The 19,104-nt window shown below is 34.3% G+C and overlaps 1 protein-coding gene across 8 annotated transcripts in view; it reads left to right on the top strand.

The window, feature by feature from the left end:
• The window catches only part of tutl (immunoglobulin superfamily member turtle), a 337,339-nt gene that overhangs the window by 60,681 nt on the left and 257,554 nt on the right, over positions 1-19,104 (top strand). For all 8 annotated transcript variants that reach the window (XR_015838863.1, XR_015838862.1, XM_088273974.1 and 5 more), the window contains exon 2: positions 4,676-4,752. The gene's annotated coding sequence lies outside the window, so the exon portion shown is untranslated. The remainder of the gene's footprint in view (positions 1-4,675; positions 4,753-19,104) is intronic.

Genomic DNA, 19,104 nt, shown 5'->3' with positions numbered 1-19,104 from the left:
GTTCTTGGCGTCCCTCATGTTTCCCTTTCAATATTACTTGGATAAGGTGTTACTTCTCCCCACGCAGTATATGACCCAGATGTGCAGTCTTCCGAACCTTGACAGTTGACAGCAGCTCCCTGTCAACTCTAGCTCGCCTCAGGACTTTGGTATTGGTAACCATGACTGTCCAGGGAATCTGAGCATTCGTCGATGGAGCCACGTTTCAAATGTTTCCAGTCTGCTCATGGAGTTGACTTTTAAGCTACACGTTTCACACCCATACATCAAAACATACTACACGTGGCATTTGATCATTCTCTTTCGGAGTTTCTGTTTTATGTAATCATTGTAGAAGAACGATTTCATTTTATATACGTATAACTACTTGTGACGATACTCTCGAGGGAACAAGTTCCCTAGTTGCAACGACTTTTGCAGGAAATCCTTCTTTAGACGAAGTGGAAATAAATAAAAAGTTGAATTACCTTCACAGGAAGAAACGATTTACTCTTTCCGTCTTAATAGGAAATACAAACGTATGTAGATACATAAAAAAGTCATACATCATCAAATGGATCTCACGACAACTACTAGGAATTTATAGCAACCAAAAAATGGACTATAGAAGAAATTGTTATTTCAAGAATGTGTGACAAATCTACATACATTTATAAAATATTTTAACAGTGATTATCGTTACGTCGCTTATATACGAAAACTATGGTTTCGTAGGGTAAATAAAAAAAAGTTTTTTACAGCAATCACACGTTACAGTTATTGTCGCTAAAAAAACAGTCTTTATCCCGAAAGATAAATGCGATCCATCACCGTGTGAATTTACCATTCATAGTCTAAAGATTAAACTCGGTTGTCAAATTGCACCAGCCGGAAATTCTCACATCCAGTTTCGTTAGCGTTGAATCACTTTTTATGCATGTAAATACCAGAAATCCTGTATTTTTTTCTCCACACCAACCTGTTTCTTGGATCAGAGTGTATCCGAATGAATTATCACCGTCACGTCTCTTGTTAGGCTCCGTCAAAGTCTTCCCACAAAGGGGCCGAAGGGCAGGAGGGAGGGTTTTGTGAAGATATCGAAGGCTTTTTTTACCACCTGTTCGCCCTAACAGGTAACGAAACCCTTCAATAGAATTCCTGGAAGAGGAAACCATAAATATCAAACAATGCGAATGATTTATTGGGGTTTTTGTCACGGAGAAAATGCAATGAATGCATTGATTCATTCGCAATTCCAGTTCTTCTCTTCTTTTTCATGCCTTTTCACCCTTCAAGAGCATATTGGCTTCTGGTCCGAACCCATTGTTGTTGTCTCAATATGTTGTGAAGAGCATTGTGTGCGCTTATAAATTTACTACTCTGTTGTTTCGCTAATTTGAAAGGTTTCAGACCAAATATTGATTTATTGTTTTTAAAAAATGGTTTACAACATTTTGAGTGTGTCCAAATACTTGTTCACAAAATCTGGATTATCTCAAATTACAGGAGAATAATAATAATAATAATAAGTCAAAAAATAATATAAAAAAATGGTTATTTTACCTTTGTGACAACTGGACTTAAGTCTTACATTTTGACATCTTTTGAGATGAAAAATAACTTTTAAGTGGAGAAACCCAGATGCGTGAACAAGAATTTGGAAACACCTAAAATGTTGCGGACGATTCCTGCAAAATTACTTGAATTATTGTATAATACATACATTAAATAAAATGCGAACCAGGTTTTAAGGATTCTATGGACATATAGTAGTTTTAGAAAGACCTTCCTAAATAAGATCTAAGTAATGATTACTTCCTAAATTACGTTACCTTTTTAAAATACTATAATTTGATTACTCTTTACACATATTTCCATACCTTTGTGTGCTTTCCTTTAGTAGATTATTGATCAATCTGAGTATTTCCAACGAAAGCGACAGTTTGGAGTAAAAGGAACCTTTGATGTCGCTTTTTTCCTCTTCGGTATTTTAATAAACCATTTAAAGCAGCAGCAAAAAACGACCCTATTCTCGAGACTTGTAAGAATGCGTTCCAAATTGGGACATTTCAAGAATTCCACGTGTTAACACCTTTTAGGAATTAGTAATCATGGACCGAAAGAAACTGCGACTATTCACCTCATGAATTAACATATTTCTAATTTCTTAGAAATCTGAGTCTTTTTATTGTTTGATTAGATACTTTTTCCGATGGAATCCGAAATAAATTCTTCCAATGGCACCAGTTTGAAGATCATACTTTATGCCTGAAAGTACCAATTAATGGTTTTCGCAATGGTGAAGCTAATATTATTTTTAATATTTTCGTTGCGTTGAATTGCACACACCACAGAAGAGAGAAGAGATGTTTAAAAAAAACTTTCAAACAAACAAAAACACTCATTTAATTCACCGACGATCACACCGTTTCCCAGTATGGGTTAGCGGAGACGATAGATCGCCCAACCCCCCTTTCTTTGCAAATATGCTTCGCCTCTTCCGCACTTAACCGTCTTCCGACTCCTGATCTCTTTATTTTCAAAAATTTGGCTTTGCTTCATCATTCCACGTTTTCTTTTGTCATTTTAGGCCTTTATTTTTCGTTCAGCTTTTAGCTTCCATCGTAACTTAGTTTTTCCGTTCATACCCAAGTATTTAAAGGCTTTTATAAAAGGTTCGAATTAATACTATATGTAAGATACTGCCTTATGCATAGCTCCTTTATAAATCCCGCTCACTCCTTTCAAGAACGTCATAACTCAAAAATCGACAATTTTCAGTTGTGCATGTTTTAGGAATGCCCAAAAATGTACTATATCCCAGCAAAAGAAGCATATTATTAACTTAATATTTACCCACTACAGGGCAGAAAGTGTTGTTTTTGCATTTTGAAGAAAAGGTATTGTTTAATTATTTTTTTAAATATACTAAATATTTTTCAAATGGAGAAAAAACAGTCAGGTTATACACAAAAAGATCTGTTGCACAGTAAAAGAAGTTTAATAAGTGGCTTGATATTTATTTTTAATACATTGTATTATATTTTTTAAGTTTAAAAACGTTCTCCTGAAAAAATCAAGTTTTTTGATTTATGACGTTCTTGAAAGGAGTGAGCGATATGTATCCATCAGTCATTTTGGGATAGATATCAAAGGGACTTTGGAAACCCTTTTTCAGATCTTACAACGGCGAATTCCACATCGTTTAATCTAAATAAGACATCTTGAAATATTCCTCGTACAATCCAGCTTTTGTTTATCGTCCAGTCTTCCATTTTGTTTCCGTGTCAGTGCTCGCGGACCTCCCAGGTGGAAGTTGAAAGGTCTGCGAGAGATCTTAATTTGAAGACTATTAAGGCGATTAGTTTCGTGTTGGGCCTCTTCAATTCCGACTCGGTTAGTTATTGTGGCATTACAACATATCACTACGTTATTTTAATGAGTTTATTGACTAATATGTGCTCCTATACAGGTCCATCGAAAAATAATGCCAACATTTAAAAAAATTATAGCACTTTAATCCTTGATATTAAACGGATAATTCCGTACATTATTTTTTAACATCTCAAAATAGATGAAGATTAATATGTAATTCTGGGCATTTACAGGGCTTACAACCTATCATAGGTTGGATGAGTGATCAGTTTACACACATTCACCAATTCTATCCACGATTGACAACCACAGTATTCAAATTCTTGGAACTTCTAGATGTATTGATTAAACTGCATATATTTAGATGTCAAAAAATAAAGTAAAAAAGAACTCCTGATAGGAGATAATCCAGATTTGTGAACAAGTATTTGGACACAAGTATTTGATCACTGAACGCTAGCTGGTGAACATAAGTTTTGTTTTGGAGGTGGCGTGACCTTGATATGCGCACGCACAGTACGCGATGCATTGAACGCACGCTTTTCCAACGGCTGGATTGGTAGAGGAACCTCCATTGCTTGGTCTCCAAGAAGTCCTGACCTTACCCCTGTAGATTTCTCTGGAGGTAAATTAAAAATATTGTATACGCAGAAAATATTTGGGATTTGGATCATATGCGGGAGCGAATTTCTGTCCCTATCTCGACAGTTACTCCTGAAATCTACTACAGACTAGACATCTAGATCGACTAACAGTCCACACATGGATTTTTTTAGATCGCTTACTGCACATTTTAAGATCAAACCCATTGAATTAACTTTAATAGTTTTTTTACGATAGTTATTTTAAATGTTGGCATTATTTTTCGATGACCTGTATTTATCCTAGAAGACTGATCTAGCTGAGTTAGTATGTTGCACATAAAGACAATTTATCTAAACTTCGTAATGGTCTGCTCATAGCAAATTGAATATTGTTATTTAGGATGTAAGTGAATACACTCGTTTATTGAATTTAACTATATTTTTGGGTCACGATACATATCCCTAATATACTTATTAGATTAGTATGATTGCGACAAAACAAAGAGGTCATTTAATCAGTAGTCATGAAGTGGTGTTTTTTAATGTGGTATTACAGAAAGTGAACGATGAATGATAATGAAAGTGTTATATTATCATACCACAAAGTTAACAATGCTTTTAATATACAAAACATTAAAAGGTCATATATCAGTGACCGGGTTTCGTTTCAGATGAGTACTAAATTTATGTGTAATTTTTTACTAAGGACGTTTCTAATTATTATTTTTTTTTTACAGATTTTCGAGTTGTGAACTAAAACCGCTTTTAGCTGATATCTGCTTTAACAAAGCTTTCAACGAAACACGTGAATTGGGTAAGTTAAAACATGCCTTTTTTAACCTACTGCATTCTTTTATTTTTAATCAATATCGTTGTAGACAGGTATTTTTATGATTTTTTTTATCTGTGTGCTTTTGATTAGTTTCATGAAAAATTTTATGAAAAATTTATGCTGTTAAATAGCATTTATTTTCAGTAGATACCAATTTACATATTGTATAATATATTACGTGATTGAATATTTAAGTTTATTTATGTTAATATTGGTGTAACAGTGCCGCGATCTTCTATACGAGTTATTTTACAATATGAAGAGGAATATGAAGTCTGGGTATTGACATATCATACTCTGGTTAAGTGATCACTTTAAACAGTGTAACATTTGCCAATTCTACCCATGATTGACAAACACACAACTCAATATTTTGGAACTTCTAGATGTATTGATCAATCTCGTGACACAATAAATATAAGTTTCCAACAGCCATCTATGTTGGATTGAGGAAAGCTTTTATCAAGCAGAGACTCAATCCCGTTTGTATGCGAAATCTGAACCACGGACTATATTCACACACTTATGTTTTCGTTTGTTTATTTATTTGATTTTAAAACAATGCAAACCAAATTACTGTTTTTGCGGATCGTCCAATAACGTGTCCAGTCAAGATGTGCTTTTTTCGCATAAGGTTTATTTTTATTTGTTTTACATGGGTATTTAAAAAGGAAAAAAATATTGTAGCATTGAACGAAATTAATCTGAAAAACTCGACAAGATTTCCAGAAAAGATGCGATTTTTTCACATTAGTTTTTTATTTAATTTTATGTTTTTCGTAATTTGTAAAGAAAAAGTATTTCTTGAATGTTTTTCGCAGATACTTTGTGCCACATTTTATAAACTTTATAAAATAAAACCACTTTGTTTTAACCACTTTTCATTGGTACACTTTTTCCAACCGGTTTCGACAAGAACCCTGTCATCATCAGGGTTTATGTACCAATTCTAAAACGTTAAAATACTCATAGTTAGGTTATATTTAATTACCCTTCCGCAAAAAGTGGTAAAAGCAAAGTTGTTTTATTTTATAAAGAAAAAGTATTTTTTTTATTTTACCATTGAAGGAAATTTAATCCGAAAAACCCGAGATTCTTTTCCGTGAACAATTCGGGGGTAGTTTTTCTTGACGTCTTCTCCCTCCACCCTCAAATGAAGTGGAAACGCAATAGTTTATCATGCCGTAGTATGTACTTGACAGATGTCGAAAAAGCATCACAGAATGCGGATGTTATGCTTTGCATGTCAAACTTCCCCTTTGCCGGGGTGGATATCAAACGAGATACAAATATATACGTTGCGATATTTAGATCTCCTTTTATCTAGACGCTATGATAGCGCCTGTAGCTACAGCGGGTACATTGAAGGTTTCGAATTTGAAAACTTTCACGATTGTCGAGCCTGCGTTGTATAATATTATGCGGTATAGCATTCCTGATATGATATCAACTCAGGGATCATACATTGATAACTGGACTAAGATGTAAATTTGAGAACATGAGTATGTATAAAATGGTATAGAATCACACATTAATTAGTAGTTAATGTATCTCTCACGCCTTTTAACGACGCACATAAGGACGAATGGCCGATTTAGCGCGCCAAAAATATATTATTGTGTTTTATTCAATATTCTGATCGGGAAATGATGTAAGATGCTTTTTTAAATAATTAACTAACTAACTAACTAACCATCACGCCGCTTCCCCGCAGGGGTAGGCAGAGAGAATCGAACGCCACACCACTCTGTCTTTGCAAACATTCTTTGCCTCTTCTACATTCATGCAACTCCTCATACATACCCGACGATTATTACGACTCCTGACCCGGCCGCTTTCAAGTATTTGATATACCTGATTGTGCCAAATTTTCCTCGGTCGTCCTCTGCTTCTTTTTCCAACTACATTCGCCCCACAAATTTATTTAACCGTTCTTTCTTCACTCATACGCTCCACATGTCCAAACCATCTCAACACACCTTTCATAATTTTATCGATAATGCTTATCTCAGCCTTACATTCTTTCCTTATTTCATCATTCGAACATCTATCAAACATCGTTTTGCCACACATTCGTCTGAGGGATCGCATTTCGACTGCATTCAGTCTGCTTTCATCCTTCTTTTGCCAACTCCATGCTTCGCTTCCATACATAAGGGTTGGAACCAGAACTCCATTGTGTACTGCCAGTTTAGCTTCCGCTGATAGATTTTTATTTGCATTAAAAAATGCCCAATTTGGTTATTTGGTTATTTTTGGGTTGGATTTTCATAAATTTTATAGTGTAAAAAAAAACAATTACTTATATAAATTTGATTCTGTATTCTACTTGTAATTTACATACGAAACAATTCTACTAAACATTAATATCCTTACCATCTACAATATCATCATCATCATCGTCATCATCGCACATTTGTTACCTATGCTTTCATCGTAACACAGAAATATCATTTTTTAACGTATCTTCATTAGACTCTATTTTTTGTTTTTTTTTTTTAAATATTGTTTAAATCATTAAGAGTAGCTTTACATACATTGCACGCTTGCGAACTTGAGGTAGGGCAGTTAAAATATAAAAATATAAAAATATAATTTAAAACATTAACCCCTTATAAAATTCCCTGAGATATAGGCGTACCTATGTCAACATTGTAGGGGGGTTTAGGAGTATAACATTTATTACTGTAAAAACTTTTATGCGAAGCATACAATTTAGTTTTTAAAAAAACCTTTTATTCTGAATGAAATATGCTCTACCCTCTGTTGGAGCCAGACAATCCTTAGAAGAAAGATGTGGAAAGTTGTCATTGTGAATTATACCTCAAATGTTATTATGATTGTATATTGATTGGGACGCAATGAAGTGCGAGACGTAATTTACGCGAACAATAGTAGGGGAGTAGCGCCTAATTACGGCGCCGGCCCCTAGCCGCCTAGAGCCACCTAGCGCCACCTAGCGCCGGGGTGGCGAGTAGACGGATAATCAGATTAGGAAGTAGATTGCTTCTAAGTCTGGTCGTGATTTGTACCAGCATTATTCAGCCAGCGTTTCAATTATTGCAAGCACTATGAAACGTATCGATATACGGACGTGATTGGAAACTAGGCCTGGATTCGGGAGATAAATCATGGCGCAGGTGTAATTATAACCGTCTCCGCTCTAGTGACAGACAGCCAGAATTATAGGAGGCTTTGGGCCCTATAAACACGCCCGACGAGCCTCCCTATCGAAAGGACAAACGGGATGTTCCTGTGTGGGTTTACATTACAATTCATCCCATGACTTCAATTCCTCGTTGGGTTGGCAAAAACTACACATGGTAGATGTTTGAGCAAGCTGTAATGTATGTTATTTATGGTTTTTACTTCAATGTTTTTCGTTTTATCTCCAAAGTGATTTTCTGTTATTTTCTGTCTTCATTCACGTAGGACAACATTTATCCGTATTATTTTTACAACATTTTGAGTGTGTCCAAATACCTGTTCATAAATCAAGATTATCTCCAATTATAGGAGTTATTTTTCATATTATTTTCTGACATCTCAGCATAGATGAAGAAGAATATGGAAGTCTAGGTATTTTCGAGGCTTACGACCGTTATAGGCTGGTTTAAGTGATCACCTTACACACGTATAACATTCACCAATTCTATCCATGATTGACAACCACACAACTTAAATTCTTGGAATTCCATATATGTATACAGTTAAAATTCGAAACATAGTGCTTGAATCACTAGAATTTCACTAGAGACATCTGTGGTGAGATGAAAGATAATTGGAGGTAATCCAGATTTGTGAATAAGTATTTGGACACACTCAAAATGTTGTATCCATATTCTCAACTCAAAAGAATGATGTAAAATGTCAATAGAGAATCTCAATTTCACTATACTACTCTAACTTAATCATAAAGCTGTTATGATAAGTTGTTCTTCATTATATTTTCGGCTGCATAAAATAATAATGAAATAAGAGCGGTGGGAGAAACCGTGAGACCGGAAGAGTGCAATAGCCTAGAGAAATCCTCTGGAGCATGCGTATATGTACATGTGGAATGGAAGCATGTATGCATTAACTTCCAAACTCTATTATTTCCTCGAATATTCACACAGACGTTCGCCAGTTGTTCCAACAATCAAAACTAACTACCTGCATTCAGCAGTCGATCAACGGCGCGTGGCTGACGAAAATTGTACTGTTTTTTTTTGCGTTTTTTTTACAATTACTGAAATAACTAACCAATTATCGCGCCGCTTCGTCGCAGGAGTAAGCAGGGAGAATAAAACGTCACGCAGTAATATTCCGTGTGGTGCACAAGAGCCCTAATTCCAGTGATTCCGGCGAAACAATGTACATATGAGTTTAACAATCTATAAAAGAAGATCACATCTTATTTTTTTGACATCTCATCAAAGATGAAGAAGAATATGAAAGTCTGGGCATTTACGGGGCTGACGCCCGTCATAGACTGGTTTAAGTGATCACTTTACACACGTGTAACATTCACCGATTCTACCCATTATTGACAAGCACACCATTCAAAATTTATTATTTTAAAAAATAATTTGAAAAAAAAATACTTTAATTGGAGATAATATAGATTTTGTGAACAAGTATTTGGACACACTCAAAATGTTGTGCAGATCACATCTACTGATTTTCTGCGATCATCCAGAGAATATAAATTGAGAGGATATAAATTGTATTCATGATTTTTTGAGTATGTTCAAATGTTGTGAAAACTCAATGATTAAAGAAAACACTTGTTTTTTACCACTTGAGTTTTATTATAGACTACATGTTTCAGAAGTTAAACTTCCATCATTCAGGTCTGTATAATAAAACTTGTGAAAACTCGTCTCTTTGATTCGTTCAAACGATGACTTGGATCCGTTTTACCGGGGTTAGACTGTAGTTCCTCATTGCCAACCCTAGAGCCGAAGCCGGCGCAGCTATGTCCCGTCCCGTGAGATGGCTCTACAGCCTCCCTTCCCCCCTCCCTCCCTCTCCCGGGGACGCAGGACCGGTCGGGCGGTCACTGGCCCCCGCGGGGACCCGAGGACGGCCGGAGATGCACGAAGGCGGCCGAAGATAAAGAGGACCTAGGCCAGAAGACGCCGCGCGACGTGCACTTCCGACGGAACTGGGGACGGGCTTCGGACACCGGACGAAGCGGTTTCAATAATACCTTCTTCTTCTTCTTCTTCTGCTTGGTGTAGGCCAGGGGTCGGCAGTTTGTTATGTGTGAAGAGTCAAATTGTCATGGAAACAGAATAACAAAGGAACTAAAGAGCCACATATCGCTCACTCCTTTCAACAACGTCGTATATAAAAAATCGTCAATTTTCAGTTGTGCATATTTTCGGAATGCCCAGAAAATGTACTATATTCCAGCAAAAGCGGCATATGTTTAACTTAATATTTACCCGCTACAGGGCAGAAAGTGTTGTTTTTGTATTTTAAAGAAACGGAATTGTTTAATTATTTTTTTAAATAAACTAAATATATTTCAAATGGAGAAAAAAACCTTCAGGTTTTACCTAAAAAGATCTGTTGCACAGTAAAAAGATCGATAAGTGGCTTGATATTTATTTTTAATACATTGTAGAATATTTTTAAACGTTCTCCTGAAAAATTTAGTTTTTTTGATTTATGACGTTCTTGAAAAGATTGAGCGATATAATAATAATAATAATAAAATTGGATAACTTATATTGCGCCATTTTCGTAAAAAAATACATCAAGGGCGCTTCATATACATATACATTTGTATGGAGGTGGATTTTTAGGGAAAAGAAGTTAGTATTACACGACTTATCAGTTGCAATTGATATTGCGGTAACTAGCTTAATGTATTCGACTCGCTGTTCTGTTATATTCGAAGACATTTTGGAAATTCTATCTTGCACTGTTTTCGCAGATAGAGGCAATTCGGCGGGTCTATTAAAGTTAAAAGGTTTCCATAGGTTCTTGAGGAACGGCACAGGTAGCAAGGGGTTAATACATTATTTTCGTTTATAAACATAATAGTTCGCAATAATGCGGTTCCCTAACCCTTTCCTTCCTGGACTCATCGCTTCTATGGTCTTTTTGCGGTTACCTAGCCGTGGGTATTATAATGAGATTTTTACAGAGGCTTCTGTGCGTGTTAAGGTAGGTAGATACTTGAAAAATAACTTTGGGGGTCGTGCTGCAAACGCGTCAACTTCGAAATCAAGAACTACACTCACAACATTTTAAGTGTATCCAAATCCTTGTTAAAAATAACTGGTCAAATTATAAGCGTCTCAAAAGTTGAAAACCATGTTTTCAGGCGTCTCTCAGTCTTCTTTTTTTTCTTCCTGGCTCCATCCCAACTTATCGGCTTTGTAGACTGTTTGGACCAACTCTCCTTATCTTCAGGTTGTAGGTCCTTCTATCATGGACAACGTCACCTAGGCCATGCCTCGAATCATGTTATCTTTCTGTAGCATCCATGAATTTTAAGGTCTTCCTTTAGATGTCTTTCGAGAAAGATCCATGGCGATAGCCTGGTTTGCAATATGTTAAAGTTCTCTACGTCTCATGTGCCCAAATGGCAAGGAATGCATCGAACACCTGTCACAATACATTTCAAGGAATAGTGCTACCAAGTAGAACTTATTTTATCCATATTGAATGTTAAAATCAAACTCTGATTTTCACAGTCTGCTAAATCGTATTTCAGTTTGTAAATTACATTAGTTTGAAAATGCCATAACAAGCCGGAATAATTGTCACAAATTTCATTTTTATATATTTTTAATAATTAAATAAAATAATGTACAATTCTTAAAAGTTTATCCTTTTGTTTTTCGTTGTCCAGTACGATAGCTTTTCGCAAAATACTCTCATCACCAACAAAAGGTCTTTTATCTATTCAAATAAAAGATAATCAGTTATTTTATCGAAGGATTTTTGCGTTTCCTCATGACGCGGACCCCGACCGCTGTCCATTAAGTTTTCCTTTCTACGGACCCCTCCGCCCCCTTCCGCCCCCTCGCGTCTGCCCTTTTGTGCACCCTTACCCGATATCGCCCCCTCTCGCCGCAAAGCCCGCTTTTAATGATCAGATCAGGATAATACACGGACTTTGGGCAAATGTGGCTCTGAGAACTACGTTCGAGAACCACATAAATACATTACATGATTACGCAAAATCAACGGGATATACATACATACACACACAAATATATATATATATATATATATATATATATATATATATATATATATATATATATATATATATATATATATATATATATATATATATCTATATATATACAGTATCTACTCAATGAATTAGGGCCACCCATTATTTTTTTGAATACTCTGAAATCTTTTGGATTATTATATTTATTTTACATAAATACTTTAAGTTTTCTATTGACATCTAATATCATGTATATTACCTTCAATAATATGTAAAATATACCTGGATTATTTAACCCTTTACAAAAGTTCAAACCCTTTTTCTGAGAAAGGTCCCTAATTAGCACAGGTAGACAGATAGTTGAAAGTTCAAAAAATAGTCCTATCTCATTTATTAGTGAAGTTTCTTGAGTTCTGGTTATTGTTTTGTTCAGAGAGGTTATATAGTTATCGTGTCTTGTGAAAAAAACTTAATTTTTAATTTTAGTTCATAAAGTATAATTTTTTTTGTAAACACAAGTGTTTTTTTTGAAAAGGACGAAATGGGAAAAAGTAAAGACATTTCTGAGGAAAAAAAGTCTAGTGTTATAGTGCTACTGAAATTAGGAATACTATCTAATAGAGAAATTTCAAAAAAAGAAAACGTTTCTCGTCAAACAGTGGACAGAATTTCAAAATCAATAAAAAATCAGTCACCCGCCACCAGCAATCGGCGAAAGAACTGTCGTAGGATTAGAAAAACAACACCGAGGACTGATCGAAAAATCGTTCAAAGTGCCTTAGAAAACCGTAGTGCATCAGCAAAAACATTAAAAATAAAATTGGAAGAAGAGGGTATAAATATATCGGTATCAACACTGAGGCGACGTTTTTACGAAGTAAATCTGAAATGCAGGCGCCCTGTAAAAGTACCAAAATTGACACCACGAATGAAAGCGGATCGATTAAAATGGGCCAGGCTACATCGAAATTACTCGGTAGATGATTGGAAAAAGGTATTTATTTAAACTGAATTTTCAACATATCATTTTAGTAAATAAACTTATATATTTGAATTAAACTTAAATTTTCATTATTTTTCAGGTCATCTTTAGTGATGGGTGCCGGTTAGAAGCCGTGACTGAGAGCCGTCGATTCATCAGGAGAACACCAATGGAACGTTACAATGAGGCCTGTGTGGTAAAAGTTATCAAACACCCCCCTGCAACAATGATATGGTCATGTATTATTAACAATTTACCTGGGCCGTTGTTTTTCGTGGAAGGAACAATGAACCAAAATTCCTATAAGCAGGTCCTCGAACGAATTTTATTGCCCTTCTACCATACACTCGACCCAACAGAAGGTCCATACACCTTCATGCAGGATGGGGCACCTTGCCACCGGGCTAAATCAATAATAAAATTTTTGTCTAACAAAAATCTGCCTTTGCTACCCTGGCCTGGAAATTCTCCGGACCTTAATCCTATAGAAAACGTATGGATCATGTTAAAAAATAAGGTATACTCATTTCCAAATCCGACAGTAGACTGTCTAAAAAAAATATTCAAAAAATTTGGTCAGAAGACGAAGAAATAAAAAACATGATAAAACAGTGCATTTTAAGTATGCCAAAAAAGAATTGAGGCAGTTATTTCTGCCAAAGGTGGAAATACTAAATACTAACTATATTTATATGAAAATATATGCATAATTTAAGCGTAATAAAGTGTTCATGTGTAAATAAAATTCAATGTTGTTTTATTCAAGGTTTTCTCTGAGTTATTCCTGTTTGAATTGAGAAATTGCGCGAAATTCTGCGTGGCCCTAATTCATTGAGTAGATACTGTATATATATATATATATATATATATATATATATATATATATATATATATATATATATATATATATATATATATATATATATATATATATATATATATATATATATATATATATATATATATATATATATATATATATATATATATATATATATATATATATATATATATATATATATATATATATATATATATATATATATATATATATATATATATATATATATATATATATATATATATATATATATATATATATATATATATATATATATATATATATATATATATATATATATATATATATATATATATATATATATATATATATATATATATATATATATATATATATATATATATATATATATTTATCACGTAACCAGCCTGTTACAGGTCCTAAGCCCTATCACTACATAGACATCTATATCTTTGTCGAGATGTCAAAAAATGCATTTTGATTCGTTCGTAAATGTTGAGGAGGAAAAGTTTGTTTTCCCCTTATTTTCTCACTCCCTGGACCGAACACATGTGTGTGTACATTACATAACATGCCATTTGGCCCTGCTGAAACAACAATTAAAATGTTCCCGTATTTTCCTGGAACGCAGGACATTAATCTCCCTCCACGGAGCTTTCCCGAAATTTTATGGGATGTGGGATAACTCTGCAAAAATATCCAGCGAAAACCTGAGCGCTATCGGGAACAAACGTGTTTGAAAAAAATAACCTTTTTATTCTTAGCGGCGTTTCTTGTCCACTCGATAGTCCGAATGAATTCGGTTTTCCATTTTCTGAACAAAGTACAGCTTGACTACCGGTTTCGAGACCCTACCCGTCTCTTCGTCAGGACAATCAATACCACAGCATGCAAACAATACTACCCTTCACTACCATAGCACTATTTACACACTTAAAACTAAACAATTTTTTTTGAAACCGGTTGACATAAAAATCTCGGTGAGTGTGACATTTTTGTAAAAAAAAAAATATAAAAGTAAAAATTTCTAGCCACAAAGTTAATGAAACACTCTCCTTACCATCCATTGTTTACTTTGTGTAATACCACTTTTTTTAAACTTTTATTTGTGACTACCGGTTTCGGAAAATTTTTCCATCATCAGTTCATTAAAATTAAAATTAAATTATCACGATTTGACATTTGTATAAAAATATTTTTTTTTGAAAGAGATAAAGATGACAAATTAATCTCAATGGTAATATTTTTAAAAGTGGACTCGAAGTTAAATTTAGTTGGTTATTTACTATGGGTAAGTCTTTATTGATTGCTTTACCTATTTATAAATTTTCTAGATTATCTTATGTAATGGCCCTGCCATTTCTCATTCGCACTTTTATTGTCCCTTTTATAAAGTCGAGGGACTCGTCATTTCGCTTGCAACATGTTGTTCGGCTTTGGTGTGAGATGCGTCCCACGACCATAAAACTATACAACATTTTAGGATTCCCTTCCTTAAAGCATAAGGATTGTAAAAAGTTTAATGTAATTAATTTAGTATTTCGTGAGAGTCGGGTGTAACATAACTTAACAGAGCTGTTTGGAAACACATGAGTATCGACTGCCGTATTGTTTGTTTTCAAATAATCATATATATGAATAGTCGATACCGTTTTATTATTTAATACTCGCTTCAGTCCAACCTGCCTCCTGACAAAAGGGGACTCAAGTGTCCTGTTTAATAGGGACGTCATCGAGTGCACGCGTACGCTGATCACAAAGTGTCTTCGCGCACGAGCACGCGTCCGTCATACTATTACACTTAACGATCTGCTTATCTGCTTTTAATATACAAAACACAAAGTGAATGCTTTTAATATTAATAATATTGAGAATATTATATTTTATTTATTGTTTCGGAAGTTGTAAACTTTGTGGTAAGACATGTTACAATGATTAAAGAAAACACTTGTTTTTTACCACTTGAGTTTTATTATAGACTACATGTTTCAGAAGTTAAACTTCCATCATTCAGGTCTGTATAATAACTATATTAGTTATTATACAGACCTGAATGATGGAAGTTTAACTTCTGCAACATGTAGCCTATAATAAAACTCAAGTGGTAAAAAACAAGTGTTTTCTATATTAGTTATTATACAGACCTGAATGATGGAAGTTTAACTTCTGAAACATGTAGCCTATAATAAAACTCAAGTGGTAAAAAACAAGTGTTTTCTTTAATCATTGAGAATATTATAATTTTACGTATTTATTTTCTTGCACAGTTCGAAAGAGCTAGCGGAAGCCTTAAATCATATCGAAATAACTTGCTACATTTTCACGCGTTGTGACGTTTCGCGATTAAATTTTATGATTAGCGCGCCGCGGATGTGAAATTGATCAGACGCCGAGAGGAGCCGAGAATCAATCTTGCGCTTTTAACTAATAAAGTGATTTATTAATGATGTCAGCGATCAAGTCTGGCGAGTCGCCAATCAACTAGAGTAAATAAACATCCGATATGCGAGTATCAGCCATAAACCAAATAATCTCTACTCCAAGTAACCTTACGTCAGCGAGCAAACTCGCTCAGTCGAGGGCAACAAATTAGGTTACATAAAAAAACGAAGTTATATACAACATTTTGATTGACAAAAAACCTTCCTCAAAAGTAACAAATGTCTCAAAATTAACTGCCAAGTGGAGAAACACAGGCTTGTGAATAAGGATTTGGACACACTCAAAATGTTAAACCCACAAATGTTATGTAAAAAAAATTACATAGTTGGTGATCCCCCTTCCTTGATAGACCCTTAGAAAAATATCAGTTAAAAATTGAATTCTATTAAACAGCCCAATAGATGTCTCTGGTGAAATTCTAGTCATTCAAGCAATTGGTTTCGAATCTAAACAATGTATATATATATAGAAATTCCAAGAATTTGAGTAGTGTGGTTGTCAATCATTGGTAGCATTGATGAATGTTACACGTATGTAAGGTGATTACTTAACTCAGCCTATGACGGTCGTAAGCCCTGTCAATACCCATACTTATCAAAAGAGATGTCAAAAAATAATATAACATATTCATTGCTATATTTATTGTTATAGTATTTACTAAGTTTTACTTAGTAAATACCATTATTGCTTGAAATCTATCGTGACACGTGTTTCGATACATTCCGCATCATTTTCAAACACCGTATGTGAGGCTGAGACAAAATTTTAGATTTCGTCGAGAGCTATGTATTTGATGCTCACTTTCAACGTGTGATAAGATGGTTTAATGTGCCCTTGATTTATGCAAGTTCCTCATTATACCATATTTGAAGCGCTATATTTCCATCAATCCCTAAATCAAATTCTTCGAGTGTTTTTTCACGAGTAAGACTATGTAAGATTTTTTCTATTCCTCTTGACTTTGACCTTATAAAGCATCGCGTTTGAAGTGTTTTGAAATACTCCCACACATGGCAAATGCGAGACATATTTTACAATTTAAAAAATTATAAAATGAAACGAGGTCTTTTTAAAGGTCCATTTTTCAGAATTATACATATCTTCAAATAACATCATATTGAAACATGTGTTATTTAGATGCGTTTAGCAAGAATTGGAACTGATGTACGATTTGCAGTGATCACAGATGGATACATCTAATTCGATTATTTTTCTTTAACCGTACGTTGTTAATAGTAAACATCACAAAACATCAAAAATAAATATCGCAAGTACTACCAAGATTGACATTGATTTCAAAAAGTTAACGTAGCTACAATAGATCTAATATTTGGATATGCAAAATATTATAAAATCACGTGTTTTTGGGTTCATGAAGTATATATTATGCAACATTTTGAGTGTGTCCAAATACTCGTTCACAAATCTGGATTATCTCCAATTATAGGAGTTATTTCTCTTATTATTTTTTGACATCTCATCAAAGATGAAGAAGAATATGGAAGTCTGGGCATTTACGGGGCTGACGACGATTTTGATGACGAATGCCCAGACTTCCATATTCTTCTTCATCTTTGATGAGATATCAAAAAATAATATCAATATCGTAATCCCACACATGTCATGAGACTTCGTTATTAGGTTGTAATGAAATGAAAATGCCACGATTAACGTCGCGTGCGTGGTTGAAGCATGATTCACGTATGGTTTCACTATTCACGGAGTTCTAAGAAGAGCAAGAGTGGTTCCTCCCGTACCGGCTGCAGACCCCACACTATTGTGGGTATAAAGATGGCGTGGTGTTCGGACGATACCACGCGATAACCAGTTTTGAAGAACAGCAATTTTGACGATGTCGTGTGATGCTTCTACGGTGTGCGCAGAACAGTTACCCGGGCAGCATAATGTTTGCACGGGTTATTTTGTAAACTTACCGAACTAACAAAGTACATGTCGCTCACTCCTTTCAACAACGTCATAAGTATATCAAAAAACTTGTTTTTTCAAGAGTTCAAAAATATAATGAAATGTATTAAAAATAAATATCAAACCTTTTACTGTGCACCAGGTCTTTTTAGGTAAAACCTGAATGTTTGAAAATATTTAGAATATTTAAAAAAATAATTAAACAATACCTTTTATTCAAAATGCAAAAACAACACTTTCTGCCCTGTAGCGGGTAAATATTAAGTAAAAAATATGCCGCTTTTGCTGGGATATAGTACATTTTCTGGGCGCCTCGAAAACACGCACAACTGAAAATTGACGATGTTTGATATATCGTAGTCATACATGAGAAAGTGACCGAGTGCATTGTTTTACAAAAACGTGATCATTGACTATTTGATATCATACTAGCTTAATATTTCTCTGAATAATCCCAAAGGATTTTAAACTTGGAAGTCTAACATATTGACTTGGTAAAAATGACTAACTGCATTGATGTTTATTTTCTTGCCAAGCAAAAGTGACTTAAATGACCCTCCTGAACATTTTACGTTTTGGTAGTTGGTCATTTTCTCCTGTACGACTACGATATGACGTTGTTGAAAGGAGGGAGCGACATGTAATATCGTTAACACCTTAATTTTAATTAAGGTATTATACTCGTAGATATAGTGAAATTCCATAGTATTTGATTAATCAGTCATGTAGAAAGAACAGATACCCGGGGAGCAGAATGTTTGTACGGATTATTTTTGTTAACTTACTGAACAAAGGGCGTATATGAGTACCTAATATCGTTACCACCTTAATTATAATTAAGGTATTACAGATATCGTGATTTTTTATTTTTTTATTCAACTGAAACTTCTTCGCTGTCGGAAGTTATACACATTTGAACACTCTCATGAGTAGTGTGGTTGTCAATCATGTGTAGAATTGGAGAATGTTAGACGTATGTTA

This window comes from Brachycentrus maculatus, unplaced genomic scaffold (genome assembly GCF_059751285.1).
Source record: "Brachycentrus maculatus isolate JH-2025_06_01 unplaced genomic scaffold, ASM5975128v1 h1tg000624l, whole genome shotgun sequence".
NCBI classification, from domain to species: Eukaryota; Metazoa; Arthropoda; class Insecta; order Trichoptera; family Brachycentridae; genus Brachycentrus; species Brachycentrus maculatus.
The sequence above is the reverse complement of the archived record's forward strand: the minus strand, read 5'-3'. Positions and strand labels throughout refer to the sequence as shown.